The sequence below is a fragment of the Pseudophryne corroboree genome, chromosome 2, assembly GCF_028390025.1.
Source record: "Pseudophryne corroboree isolate aPseCor3 chromosome 2, aPseCor3.hap2, whole genome shotgun sequence".
Taxonomy (NCBI): domain Eukaryota; kingdom Metazoa; phylum Chordata; class Amphibia; order Anura; family Myobatrachidae; genus Pseudophryne; species Pseudophryne corroboree.
In genome coordinates, this window is record NC_086445.1 from 344,770,307 (window position 1) to 344,785,760 (window position 15,454).

At 48.9% G+C, this 15,454-nt stretch overlaps 1 protein-coding gene across 16 annotated transcripts in view; it reads left to right on the forward strand.

Annotated features, from left to right (window-relative positions):
* The first annotated feature begins 210 nt into the window (after positions 1 to 210).
* Positions 211 to 15,454, forward strand: part of MBNL2 (muscleblind like splicing regulator 2) — a 363,660-nt gene continuing 348,416 nt past the window's right edge. For 3 of the 16 annotated variants that reach the window (XM_063953045.1, XM_063953044.1, XM_063953050.1), the window contains exon 1: positions 220 to 396. The gene's annotated coding sequence lies outside the window, so the exon portion shown is untranslated. Of the gene's footprint in view, positions 397 to 15,454 lie in introns of all 16 variants that reach the window. The other 13 variants (XM_063953037.1, XM_063953046.1, XM_063953038.1 and 10 more) reach the window with 9 other exon arrangements.

The following is a 15,454-nucleotide window of genomic DNA, read 5'->3' on the forward strand; positions in this document are numbered from 1 at the left end:
TGCACATGCAGTTTACTATAACTAACACAGGAAGCTCTGGAACTGATTAATAGTAATGTATAAAGAATGTTGTTGTTATTCCTGTAATGTAGCGAATGGCGCAGCTTCCTCAGTGCGGTGTGGCCGGGAGTGTGAGTGCTCAGCAGTACTATGGGCGTGTGTCAGTGTGGCGCGGCGTTGTACAGCCTGTGTGTGTGACTGTGTAGAGTACTAGTAGAGAGATTAGTGTAGTTGACAAGTTTCCTCGTCCCTCCCTCCTCTGCACCCTCCCGCCCGGCGCCTGCCTCCCTCACTGACACACAGCAGCAGCAGATCCTCCTCCGCCTGCACTCTCAGCGCATCCATTTCCCGACGTCGTCCCCGCACCGCTGTCACCTAGCAGACATCTGCCATAAGGTAAGACCGGTGTTCTCTCTAGGCCTCGGCCTGAGCTACTGCTCCTTGTGCGGGGTGATGAGCTCCGGGCGGCGGCGTGCTGTGCCGGGCCTGGCTGCTGCTGTGTGACTGTGGCAGAGATTTCCATGTGTCAGCCGCTCCCTGTCCCGGCGCTGCGCCGGCTGGCTGGGTGTCAGTGCTTCCTCAGCCAGGGCACTGGGGGAGGGGAGCGCCGTCCCTGCAGACAGCAGGCATTGCAATGCTCGGGTGCGTGTCTCTACAGAGGCGGCTCACGTTTCCAGATGTGGAGCGGCTGCTGTGGTGCTAGAGCAGGCGATCAGCTACTAGTATGACTTCCATGGGCGCAGGGAACTGGCATGCTACCCAGCGGCGGCGGGTGTAGCATATGTTGCCTCTTCTGCAGCGCAGCAGCCCAGTACCCGGCTCAGTGCTGGCGTGTGGGCACTGTGAATGAAGTGTGCTATTACCTGCGCTGGTGTACATGAATAATACAGTACATGGAAGACTGTAGAGGCGATGGAGATGGCGGCCATGTATGTGACAGACAGATGTTCCTGTCAGCCTATAGCATGGTCCTGTCACACCGGCAAGTGTCTATCCCCATTGCTAATCAGACACGTTGCTGCTGGCTCTGAAGTCGCCATAATATACAGTACTGCTGCCTGACAGAGAGGTAGCCATACCCAGTGCTGCCCTGCTGTGAGGTAACCTTCCCCAGTGCTGCCCTGCTGTGAGGTAGCATTACTAGGGTTGTCCATCGGTGGGTTATCCATCAATTGTCTCCACATAGATGGACTTGATGTTGTAAAACCATCTGTAAGGGAATGATCAATGGTTTTACCCATTGATGGTCACCCCTGCATTACTGTAAAATGAACTGCGGGCCAATCAGAGCCCGGGGGCGTGGCTACGCGGGTGTCAGGGTGCGGGCTTAGCATTTGCCCTGACAATTGTTTTCACCCCCTTCCAAACCCGTTCTGCTTTTGCCCTCGGGGGTGTGGTATCGCCATTTCAGCTCACTACCCCTGGGATAGCAAGGCACCCAAACCTTTACACAGCTAAACCTGATTACTATGGGCACGATATGCGCAATAAAGGAAATCATTTTAGAAAGGAGATTGGGCATGATATATCATATGAATACCGCCCTTTGAGGACAATAAATAAATAAAAATACTGTAGTTAGCACTGAACCATTGATGGCGGGAAACCATCTGGTTCTCCCCCTGTCAATGGTAAAAGTATTCAACATCAGTCATAGCTCATCAATGATTTTGAATCATTGATGGTCGATGGCCATCCCTAAGCCTTACCCCGTGCTGCCTTGCTATGATGTAGCCATACCCAGTGCTGCCTTGCTATGATGTAGCCATACCCAGTGCTGCCTTTCTGTGAGGTAGCCATACCCAGTGCTACCTTGCTATGAGGTTGCCATACCCAGTCCCTCCTTACTCTGAGGTAGCCATACCCAGTGCAGCCTTGCTGTGAGGTAGCCATACCCAGTGCTGCCTTGCTGTGAAGTAGCCATACCCAGTGCTGCCTTGCTGTGAGGTAGCCATACCCAGTGCTGCCTTGCTGTGAGGTAACCATACCCAGTGCTGGCTAGCTGCGAGGTAGCCTTCCCCAGTGCTGCCTTGCTGCGAGGTAGCCTTGCCCAGTGCTGCCTTGCTGCGAGGTAGCCTTCCCCAGTGCTGCCTTGCTGCGAGGTAGCCTTCCCCAGTGCTGCCTTGCTGCGAGGTAGCCTTCCCCAGTGCTGCCTTGCTGCGAGGTAACCTTCCTCAGTGCTGCCTTGCTGCGAGGTAGCCTTCCCCAGTGCTGCCTTGCTGCAAGGTAGCCATACCCAGTGCTGCCTTGCTGTGAGGTAGTCATACTCTGTACTGGCTCGCTGTGAGGTAGCCATAACCAGTGGTGCAGGCTATTTGGTTGCCATACACAGTGGTGGTGCTGCTGTCTGTGAGGAAGCCAGTGTTGCAAATTTCCACTTATTGTATTTCTTTCATATTCATGACTCACTCTTGAACTTTTTTTAATGTTAAATTGATATCTGCAGGAGAGGGTTGCATGTCTCTACACGCATGCATATTCACATGAATGTTCCTGCAAAGTAATTTTAACTCTGTGTGATACATGTCTAGGGCCGAAAGCAATGGAGAGAAGACATGTAATATGGTAGTATTATATGGGTATGAAGTGAACTTGAGTTGTTTGGATTACTAAATATATTTTATGGACATTGGGCCAATAAAAATCCTGATATATGACATAGTTAGTAAAATGGTATTTTTTTGGTCATTAAAACATTCTTGTTACTATTTATTAATTAAAAAATATGCACAATATAATATATTTCATGTTTTTGTAACAAATTGTTGTGATTCATAATCCATTTGTGAAAATTTCAATACCTGACGTGCATTGCAACTGTAGCACAGATGGTTCAAAGTCAGATCTGCGTAGAACACATTGGCCCAGATTTCTCAAGCCTTGGAGAGTGATAAATTGCAAGGTGATAAAGTACCAACCAATCAGCTCCTAACTATAATTTTTCAAACACATCTTGTAACATGGCAGTTAGGGGCTGACTGGTACTTTATCATCATGCAATTTATCACTCTCCAAGGCTTGATAAATCTGGGCAATTGTCACAATCATTGCTCTAGTTGCACTAGCCTCTACCGAGTGATATGTAGAGAAATGCAGTGCATCATGCTGTCCATTAGGATGTACTTGAACAGTTACTTATACCCCGTTCAAACTGCCTGAGGCGTGTCGCACACGGGAGCTCCCAGCGTTCGGCCCGCCTCATGATCTCCAAGTGCCGCTCGTACACAGAGTGTGAATGGAAAACGGGTCACATCGACACGGCTCCCGTTCACACCGCACAGTGAGCCGGGTTGAAGACGTGTACAACCCTGCTAACGACCAGGATTGAAATACCAGGTTACTCAACCTGGTATTTCAACCCTTGCACCTTTCAGACCACACATGAAGATGAGTTATGCGCGTTCATGTGCCAATAACCCGTGTTCATAGGCGGCGGTCTGAAAAGGGTATTATTGGATGGATGGTACTGTGTGTGGGATCGGTATGGTATCCCGCCGCACAGGATGCCGTTAGTATACCGACATCAGCATTCCAAGCGGTGAAATGCTGGCAGGGGCACAAGCACAACAAAGCCCCTAGCGGGCATGGAGGCCCATAGAGGGGGAGTCGCCTATCTCGCCGGTACACCGGCGGTTTTATGGTGTCCCAGTCAGGATGCCGACGAGCGATATGCTGACCGCATACCCTGTGTGTATGTGTATATACACTCATTCATTTTCCTGTGCTCAATACAGTACACCAGTGGTTCCCAAACTTTTTTGAATCACAGTGCCCTGGAGTATCAGAATTTCTCTATCGTCCTAGTGGATGCTGGGGTTCCTGAAAGGACCATGGGGAATAGCGGCTCCGCAGGAGACAGGGCACAAAAAGTAAAGCTTTAGGATCAGGTGGTGTGCACTGGCTCCTCCCCCTATGACCCTCCTCCAAGCCTCAGTTAGATTTTTGTGCCCGGCCGAGAAGGGTGCAATCTAGGTGGCTCTCCTAAAGAGCTGCTTAGAAAAGTTTAGCTTAGGTTTTTTATTTTACAGTGAGTCCTGCTGGCAACAGGATCACTGCAACGAGGGACTTAGGGGAGAAGAAGTGAACTCACCTGCGTGCAGGATGGATTGGCTTCTTGGCTACTGGACATTAGCTCCAGAGGGACGATCACAGGTACAGCCTGGATGGTCACCGGAGCCTCGCCGCCGGCCCCCTTGCAGATGCTGAAACGAGAAGAGGTCCAGAATCGGCGGCAGAAGACTCCTCAGTCTTCTTAAGGTAGCGCACAGCACTGCAGCTGTGCGCCATTTTCCTCTCAGCACACTTCACACGGCAGTCACTGAGGGTGCAGGGCGCTGGGAGGGGGGCGCCCTGGGAGGCAAATGAAAACCTTTTTTGGCTAAAAATACCTCACATATAGCCTCCGGGGGCTATATGGAGATATTTAACCCCTGCCAGAATCCGTTAAGAGCGGGAGACGAGGCCGCCGAAAAAGGGGCGGGGCCTATCTCCTCAGCACACCGCCATTTTCCCTCACAGAAAGGCTGGAGGGAAGGCTCCCAGGCTCTCCCCTGCACTGCACTACAGAAACAGGGTTAAAACAGAGAGGGGGGCCACTAATTTGGCGTTAGAAATATATAAAAAAGATGCTATAAGGGAAAACACTTATATAAGGTTGTCCCTATATAATTATAGCGTTTTTGGTGTGTGCTGGCAAACTCTCCCTCTGTCTCTCCAAAGGGCTAGTGGGTCCTGTCCTCTATCAGAGCATTCCCTGTGTGTGTGCTGTGTGTCGGTACGTGTGTGTCGACATGTATGAGGACGATGTTGGTGAGGAGGCGGAGCAATTGCCTGTAATGGTGATGTCACTCTCTAGGGAGTCGACACCGGAATGGATGGCTTATTTAGGGAATTACGTGATAATGTCAACACGCGCCAAGGTCGGTTGACGACATGAGACGGCCGACAAACAATTAGTACCGGTCCAGACGTCTCAAAAACACCGTCAGGGGTTTTTTAAGACGCCCGTTTACTTTAGTCGGTCGACACAGTGTCGACGGTGAATAAACAAACGTATTCCTTATTAGGGCCACACGTTAAGGGCAATGAAGGAGGTGTTACATATTTCTGATACTACAAGTACCACAAAAGAGGGTATTATGTGGGATGTGAAAAAACTACCGTAGTTTTTCCTGAATCAGATAAATTAAATGAAGTGTGTGATGATGCGTGGGTTCCCCCCGATAGAAAATATGGGCGGTATACCCTTTCCCGCCAGAAGTTAGGGCGCGTTGGGAAACACCCCTTAGGGTGGATAAGGCGCTCACACGCTTATCAGAACAAGTGGCGGTACCGTCTATAGATAGGGCCGTCCTCAAGGAGCCAGCTGACAGGAGGCTGGAAAAATATCATAAAAAGTATATACACACATACTGGTGTTATACTGCGACCAGCGATCGCCTCAGCCTGGATGTGCAGAGCTGGGGTGGCTTGGTCGGATTCCCTGACTAAAAAATAAGAATTTACTTACCGATAATTCTATTTCTCGGAGTCCGTAGTGGATGCTGGGGTTCCTGAAAGGACCATGGGGAATAGCGGCTCCGCAGGAGACAGGGCACAAAAGTAAAGCTTTTACAGGTCAGGTGGTGTGTACTGGCTCCTCCCCCTATGACCCTCCTCCAGACTCCAGTTAGGTACTGTGCCCGGACGAGCGTACACAATAAGGGAGGATTTTGAATCCCGGGTAAGACTCATACCAGCCACACCAATCACACCGTACAACTTGTGATCTAAACCCAGTTAACAGTATGATAACAGAGGAGCCTCTGAAAGATGGCTTCCTAAACAATAACCCGAATTAGTTAACAATAACTATGTACAAGTATTGCAGATAATCCGCACTTGGGATGGGCGCCCAGCATCCACTACGGACTCCGAGAAATAGAATTATCGGTAAGTAAATTCTTATTTTCTCTATCGTCCTAAGTGGATGCTGGGGTTCCTGAAAGGACCATGGGGATTATACCAAAGCTCCCAAACGGGCGGGAGAGTGCGGATGACTCTGCAGCACCGAATGAGAGAACTCCAGGTCCTCCTTTGCCAGGGTATCAAATTTGTAAAAATTTACAAACGTGTTCTCCCCTGACCACGTAGCTGCTCGGCAGAGTTGTAATGCCGAGACCCCTCGGGCAGCCGCCCAAGATGAGCCCACCTTCCTTGCGGAATGGGCCTTAACAGATTTAGGCTGTGGCAGGCCTGCCACAGAATGTACAAGTTGAATTTTGTTACAAATCCAACGAGCAATCGACTGCTTAGAAGCAGGTGCACCCAACTTGTTGGGTGCATACAGTATAAACAGCGAGTCAGATTTTCTGACTCCAGCCGTCCTTTAAATGTATATTTTAAGGCTCTGACAACGTCCAACAACTTGGAGTCCTTCAAGTCGTCTGTAGCCGCAGGCACTACAATAGGCTGGTTCAGGTGAAACGCTGATACCACCTTAGGGAGAAAATGCGGACGCGTCCGCAGCTCTGCCCTATGTCGAATGGAAAATTAAATAAGGGCTTTTATAAAACAAAGCCGCCAGTTCAGATACTCTCCCGGCCGAAGCCAGGGCCAGTAACATAGTCACTTTCCATGTGAGATATTTCAAATCCACATTCTTTAGTGGTTCAAACCAATTGGATTTGAGGAAATCTAAAACTACATTTAGATCCCACGGTGCCACCTTAGGCACCACAGGAGGCTGTATATGCAGTACTCCTTTGATAAAAATCTGGACCTCAGGGACTGAGGCCAATTCTTTTTGGAAGAATATTGATAGGGCCGAAATTTGAACCTTAATAGATCCCAATTTGAGACCCATAGACAATCCTGATTGCAGGAAATGTAGGAAAACGACCCAGTTGAAATTCCTCCATCGGAGCACTCCGCTGCTCGCACCACGCAACATATTTTCGCCAAATACGGCGATAATGCTTCGCGGTGACTTCCTTCCTTGCCTTTATCAAGGTAGGAATGACTTCTTCTGGAATGCCTTTTCCTTTTAGGATCTGGCATTCAAACGCCATGCCGTCAAACGCAGCCGCGGTAAGTCTTGAAAAAGACAAGTACCCTGCTGAAGCAGGTCCCTTCTCAGAAGTAGAGGCCACGGATCGTCCGTGACCATCTCTTGAAGTTCCGGGTACCAAGTCCTTCTTGGCCAATCCGGAGCCACTAGTCTTACTCCTCTTTGCCGTATAATCCTCAATACCTTTGGTATGAGAGGCAGAGGAGGAAACACATATACCGACTGGTACACCCAAGGTGTTACCAGCGCGTCCACAGCTATTGCCTGCGGATCTCTTGACCTGGCGCAATACCTGTCCAGTGTTTTGTTGAGGCGAGACGCCATCATGTCCACCATTGGTTTTACCCAACGGTTTAATAGCATGTGGAAAACTTCTGGATGAAGTCCCCACTCTCCCGGGTGAAGGTCGTGTCTGCTGAGGAAGTCTGCTTCCCAGTTGTCCACGCCCGGGATGAATACTGCTGACAGTGCTATCACGTGATTCTCCGCCCAGCGAAGGATCCTGGCAGCTTCTGCCATTGCCCTCCTGCTTCTTGTGCCGCCCTGTCTGTTTACATGGGCGACTGCCGTGATGTTGTCCGACTGGATCAACACCGGTCTTCCTTGAAGCAGAGGTTCCGCCTGGCTTAGAGCATTGTAGATTGCTCTTAGTTCCAGAATGCTTATGTGAAGAGACTTTTTCAGGCTCGACCACACTCCCTGGAAATTTCTTCCCTGTGTGACTGCTCCCCAGCCTCTCAGGCTGGCCTCCGTGGTCACCAGGATCCAATCCTGCATGCCGAATCTGCGGCCCTCCAATAGATGAGCCTCCTGCAACCACCACAGAAGGGATACCCTTGTCCTCGGCGACAGGGTTATCCGCAGGTGCATCTGAAGATGCGACCCTGACCATTTGTCCAACAGATCCCTTTGCATGGAATCTGCCGAAAGGGATTGCTTCGTAAGAAGCTACCATTTTTTCCCAGGACTCTTGTGCATTGATGTACAGACACCTTTCCTGGTTTTAGGAGGTTCCTGACCAGGTCAGATAACTCCTTGGCTTTTTCTTCGGGAAGAAAAACCTTTTTCTGAACTGTGTCCAGAATCATCCCCAGGAACAGCAGACGAGTTGTCGGCATTAATTGGGATTTTGGAATATTCAGAATCCATCCGTGCTGCTTTAGCACCTCTTGAGATAGTGCTAAACCCATCTCTAGCTGTTCTCTGGACCTTGCCCTTATTAGGAGATCGTCCAAGTATGGGATAATTAATACGCCTTTTCTTCGAAGAAGAAATATTATCTCGGCCATTACCTTTGTAAAGACCCGAGGTGCCGTGGACAAACCAAACGGCAGCGTCTGAAACTGATAGTGACAGTTTTGTACAACGAACCTGAGGTACCCCTGGTGTGAGGGGTAATTGGAACGTGGAGATACGCATCCTTGATGTCCAAGGATACCATAAAGTCCCCTTCTTCCAGGTTCGCTATCACTGCTCTGAGTGACTCCATCTTGAACTTGAACTTCTTTATGTACAGGTTCAAGGACTTCAGATTTAGAATAGGCCTTACCGAGCCATCCGGCTTCGGTACCACAAAAAGAGTGGAATAATACCCCTTCCCTTGTTGTAGAAGAGGTACCTTGACTATCACCTGCTGAGAATACAGCTTGTGAATGGCTTCCAAAACCGTCTCCCTTTCTGAGGGGGACGTTGGTAAAGCAGACTTCAGGAAACGGCGAGGTGGCTCTGTCTCTAATTTCAACCTGTACCCCTGAGATATTATCTGCAGGATCCAGGGATTTACCTGCGAGTGAGCCCACTGCGCGCTGTAATTCTTGAGACGACCGCCTACCGCCCCCGAGTCCGCTTGCGAAGCCCCAGCGTCATGCTGAGGCTTTTGTAGAAGCCGGGGAGGGCTTCTGTTCCTGGGAAGGAGCTGCCTGTTGCTGTCTCTTCCCTCGTCCTCTGCCTCGTGGCAGATATGAATAGCCCTTTGCTCGCTTATTTTTAAAGGAACGAAAGGGCTGCGGTTGAAAGGTCGGTGCCTTTTTCAGTTGGGGAGTGACTTGAGGTAGAAAGGTGGATTTCCCGGCCGTAGCCGTGGCCACCAAATCCGATAGACCGACCCCAAATAACTCCTCTACGCATCGCCTGTCCACTGTCGTGTCCATAAAGCTCTTCTGGCCGAAATGGACATAGCACTTACCCGTGATGCCAGTGTGCAGATATCTCTCTGTGCATCACGCATATAAAGAAATGCATCCTTTATTTGTTCTAACGACAGTAAAATATTGTCCCTGTCCAGGGTATCAATATTTTCGATCAGGGACTCTGACCAAACTACCCCAGCACTGCACATCCAGGCAGTCGCAATAGCTGGTCGTAGTATAACACCTGCATGTGTGTATATACCTTTTTGGATATTTTCCATCCTCCTATCTGATGGATCTTTAAGTGCGGCCGTCTCAGGAGAGGGTAACGCCACTTGTTTTGATGAGCGTGTTAGCGCTTTGTCCACCCTAGGAGGTGTTTCCCAGCGCTCCCTAACCTCTGGCGGGAAAGGGTATAAAGCCAATAACTTCTTTGAAATTAGCAGTTTTTTATCGGGGCACCCCACGCTTCATCACACACGTCATTTAATTCTTCTGATTCGGTAAAAACTACTGGTAGTTTTTTCACACCCCACATAATACCCTGTTTAGTGGTACCTGTAGTATCAGCTAAATGTAACATCTCCTTTATTGCCAAAATCATATAACGTGTGGCCCTACTGGAAAATACGGTTGATTCGTCACCTTCACCACCGGAATCAGTGCCTGTGTCTGGGTCTGTGTCGACCGACTGAGGCAAGGGGCGTTTTACAGCCCCTGACGGTGTTTGAGGCGCCTGGACAGGCACTAATTGAGTGTCCGGCCGCCTCATGTCGGCAAACGACTGCTTAAGCGAGTTGACGCTATCCCGTAATTCCACAAATAAAGGCATCCATTCTGGTGTCGACCCCCTAGAAGGTGACATCCTCATATTTGGCAATTGCTCCGCCTCCACACCAATAACGTCCTCATACATGTCGACACACACGTACCGACACACAGCAGACACACAGGGAATGCTCTATACGAAGACAGGACCCACTAGCCCTTTGGGGAGACAGAGGGAGAGTCTGCCAGCACACACCAAAAAGCGCTATATATGACAGGGATAGCCTTATGATTAAGTGCTCCCTTATAGCTGCTTTTATATTAATATATTGCCATTTATTTTGCCCCCCCTCTCTGTTATACCCTGTTTCTGTAGTGCAGTGCAGGGGAGAGACCTGGGAGCCTTCCTGACCAGCGGAGCTGTGACAGAAAATGGCGCCGTGTGCTGAGGAGATAGGCCCCGCCCCTTTTCCGGCGGGCTCGTCTCCCGCTATTTAGTACATTTAGGCAGGGGTAAATATCTCCATATAGCCTCTGGGGCTATATGTGAGGTATTTTTAGCCTTTTTAAAGGTTTTCATTTGCCTCCCAGGGCGCCCCCCCCCCAGCGCCCTGCACCCTCAGTGACTGCCGTGTGAAGTGTGCTGAGAGGAAAATGGCGCACAGCTGCAGTGCTGTGCGCTACCTTAAGAAGACTGCAGGAGTCTTCAGCCGCCGATTCTGGACCTCTTCTTGCTTCAGCATCTGTGAGGGGGCCGGCGGCGTGGCTCCGGTGACCATCCAGGCTGTACCTGTGATCGTCCCTCTGGAGCTTCATGTCCAGTAGCCAAGAAGCCAATCCATCCTGCACGCAGGTGAGTTCACTTCTTCTCCCCTCTGTCCCTCGTTGCAGTGATCCTGTTGCCAGCAGGAATCACTGTAAAATAAAAAACCTAAGCTAAACTCTCTAAGCAGCTCTTTATGAGAGCCACCTAGAATTGCACCCTTCTCGGCCGGGCACAAAAATCTAACTGGAGTCTGGAGGAGGGTCATAGGGGGAGGAGCCAGTACACACCACCTGACCTGTAAAAGCTTTACTTTTGTGCCCTGTCTCCTGCGGAGCCGCTATTCCCCATGGTCCTTTCAGGAACCCCAGCATCCACTTAGGACGATAGAGAAATATTGATACCCTTGACAGGGACAGTATTTTATTGACTATAGAGCATTTAAAGGATGTATTTCTATATATGCGAGATGCACAGACGGATATTTGCACTCTGGCATCAAGAGTAAGTGCGATGTCCATATCTGCCAGAAGATGTTTATGGACACGACAGTGGTCAGGTGATGCAGATTCCAAACGGCACAAAGGTGTATTGCCGTATAAAGGAAGAGGAGTTATTTGGGGTCGGTCCATCGGACCTGGTGGCCACGGCAACTGCTGGAAAATCCACAGTTTTTACCCTAAGTCACATCTCTGCAGAAAAAGACACCGTCTTTTCAGCTTCAGTCCTTTCGTCCCTATAAGAGTCATATCTGCCCAGGGATAGAGGAAAGGGAAGAAGACTGCAGCAGGCAGCCCATTCCCAGGAACAGAAGCGTTCCACCGCTTCTGACAAGCTCTCAGCATGACGCTGAGACCGTACAGGACCCCTGGATCCTACAAGTAGTATCCCAGGGGTACAGTTTGGAATGTCGAGACGTTTCCCCTGCGCAGGCTCCTGAAGTCTGCTTTACCAAGGTCTCCCTCCGACAAGGAGGCAGTATGGGAAAAAATTCACGAGCTGTATTCCCAGCAGGTGATAATTAAATTACCCCTCCTACAACAAGAAAAGGGGGTATTATTCCACACTATATTGTGGTACTGAAGCCAGAAGGCTAGGTGAGACCTATTCTAAATCTAAAAAAAAAAAAAAAAAAAAAAAAATTTGAACACTTACAAAGGTTCAAATCAAGATGGAGTCACTCAGAGCAGTGATAACGAACCGGGAAGAAGGGGACTATCTGGTGTCCCGAGACATCAGGGATGCTTACCTCCATGTCCAAAATTTGCCCTTATCACTAAGGGTACCTCAGGTTCGTGGTACAGAACTGTCACTATCAGTTTCAGACGCTGCCGTTTGGATTGTCTACGGCACCCCGGGTCTTTACCAAGGTAATGGCCGAAATGATGGTTCTTCTTCGAAGAAAAGGCGTCTTAATTATCCCTTACTTGGACGATCTCCTGATAAGGGCAAAGTCCAGGGAACAGTTGGAGGTCGGAGTAGCACTATCTCGGATACTGTTACAACAGCAGGAGTGGATTCTAAATATTCCAAAATCGCAGCTGATCCCGACAACAAGTCTCCTGTGCTTAGGGATGATTCTGGACACAGTCCAGAAAAAGGTGTTTCTCCCGGAAGAGAAAGCCAGGGAGTTATCCGAGCTAGTCAGGAACCTCCTAAAATCAGTGCATCATTGCACAAGGGCCATGGTAAAAAAATGGTGACTTCCTTCGAAGCAATTCCAGTCGGCAGATTTCATGCAAGAACTTTTCAGTGGGATCTGCTGGACAAATGGTCCGGATCGCATCTTCAGATGCATCAGCGGATAACCCTATATCCAAGGACAAGGGTGTCTCTCCTGTGGTGGTTACAGAGTGCTCATCTTCTAGAGGGCCGCAGATTCGGCATTCAGTTTTGGATGTTGGTGACCACGGAGGCCAGCCCGAGAGGTTGGGGAGCAGTCACACAAGGAAAAAATTTCCAGGGAGTGTGATCAAGTCTGGAGATTTTTCTCCACATAAATATAGCTAAGGGTAAATTTATAATGCTCTAAACTTAGCAAGACCTCTGCTTCAAGGTCAGCCGGTATTGATCCAGTGGGATAAAACATCACGGCAGTCGCCCACGTAAATAGACAGGGCGGCACAAGAAGCAGGAGGGCAGTGGCAAAAACTGCAAGGACTTTTCGCTGGGCGGAAAATCATGTGATAACACTGTCAGCAGTGTTTCATTCCGGGAATGGAAACTGGGAAGCAGACTTCCTCAGTAGGCACGACCTCCACCCGGCAGAGTGGGAACTTCATGGGGAAGTTTTCCACATAATTGTAAACCGTTGGGAATTACCAAAGGTGGACATGATGGCGTCCCGTCTGAACAAAAAACGGGACAGGTATTGCGCCAGGTTAAGAGACCCTCAGGCAATAGCTGTGGACGTTCTGGTAACACCGTGGGTGTACCAGTCGGTGTATGTGTTCCATCCTCTGCTTTTCATACCTACGGTACTGAGAATTATAAGACGTAGAGGAGTAAGAACTATACTCATGGCTCCGGATTGGCCAAGAAGGACTTGGTACCCGGAACTTCAAGAGATGCTCACAGAGGACTTATGGCCTCTGCCGCTAAGAAGGGACTTGTTTCAGCAAGTACCATGTCTGTTCCAAGACTTACCGCAGCTGCGTTTGACGGCATGGCGGTGGAACGCCGGATCCTAAGGGAAAAGGCATTCAGGAAGAGGTCATTCCTACCCTGGTCAAAGCCAGAAAGGAGGTGACCGCACAACATTATCACCACATGTGGCGAAAATATGTTGCGTGGTGTGAGGCCAGGAAGGCCCCACGAAGAAATTTCAACTCGGTCGATTCCTGCATTTCTTGCAAACAGGAGTGTCTATGGGCCTCAAATTGGGGTCCATTAAGGTTCAAATTTCGGCCCTGTCGATTTTTCTTCCAGAAAGAATTGGCTTCAGTTCCTGAAGTCCAGAAGTTTGTCAAGGGAGTATTGCATATACAACCCCCTTTTGTGCCTCCAGTGGCACTGTGGGATCTCAACGTAGTTCTGGGATTCCTCAAAACACATTGGTTTAAAACCAGTCAAATCTGTGGATTTGAAGCATCTCACATGAAAAGTGAACATGCTCTTGGACCTGGCCTGGACCAGGCGAGTGTCAAATTGGTGGTTTTTTTCTCAAAAAAGCCCATATCTGTTTGTCCATTCGGACAGGGCAGAGCTGCGGACTCGTCCCCAGTTCTCTCCCTAAGGTGGTGTCAGTGTTTCACCTGAACCAGCTTATTGTGGTGTCTTGCGCCTACTAGGGACTTGGAGGACTCCAAGTTGCTAGATGAGGTCAGGGCCCTGAAAATATAGGTTCCAGGACGGCTGGAGTCAGGAAAACTGACTTGCTGTTATCCTGTATGCACCCAACAAACTGGGTGCTCTTGCTTTTAAGCAGACTTTGCTAGTTGGATGTGTAATACAATTCAGCTTGCACATTCTGTGGCAGGCCTGCCACAGCCAAAAATATGTAAATGCCCATTCCACAAGGAAGGTGGGCTCATCTTGGGCGGCTGCCCGAGGGGTCTCGGCTTTACAACTTTGCCGAGCGGCTATTTAGTCAGGGGCAAACACGTTTGTAAAATCCTACAAATTTGATACCCTGGCTAAGGAGGACCTGGAGTTCTCTCATTCGGTGCTGCAGAGTCATCCGCACTCTCCCGCCCGTTTGGGAGCTTTGGTATAATCCCCATGGTCCTTTCAGGAACCCCAGCATCCACTAGGACGATAGAGAAAAGAATTTACTTACCGATAATTCTATTTCTCGGAGCCTGTAGTGGATGCTGGGCGCCCATCCCAAGTGCGGATTATCTGCATTACTTGTACATAGTTACAAAAATCGGGTTATTATTGTTGTGAGCCATCTTTTCAGAGGCTCCGCTGTTATCATACTGTTAACTGGGTTCAGATCACAGGTTGTACAGTGTGATTGGTGTGGCTGGTATGAGTCTTACCCGGGATTCATAAATCCTTCCTTATTGTGTACGCTCGTCCGGGCACAGTACCTAACTGAGGCTTGGAGGAGGGTCATAGGGGGAGGAGCCAGTGCACACCACCTGATCCTAAAGCTTTACTTTTTGTGCCCTGTCTCCTGCGGAGCCGCTATTCCCCATGGTCCTTTCAGGAACCCCAGCATCCACTACGGACTCCGAGAAATAGAATTATCGGTAAGTAAATTCTTATTTTTTTTTACTGTACCCCTAGGCCAAAAGTTTATTTCTTGAAAAAAATATTAAATTAAGTAAATTATGTTTATATGTCATCCTTAGGTTCAATTACTGTATATGGTGAGGGGCAAGATTTTCTTCTGTTTGTCCACATATTTATGATTGGCAGCCACCAGCACTGGTTTTGCCTCTTACATTGACAATAAATAGTTTGAATTGGCCCTGGACCACCAATCTGAGGCATCCCTGCAAGTGTCCTGGGGCACCCCAGGATGCCACGGCACACAGTTTGAGAACCACTGCAATACACAATATATAATGTGATACGCCCAATTCCAAGGCTTATCAAACACAGCTGTTGTGCCTCCTTGTAAAGAACTCTTGCCAAATAAGTTCTGAAAATAGATCACAAACACATACGCTGGCAGTGTATGTGTTTTTTTTTTTTTAGATAATTGTCATAATCAATTATAAAATATATATCCTATGTACATAATGAACTTAATAATTGCTTATCAGAAGTATCCTTAATGAGTTTGGCTCTTATCTA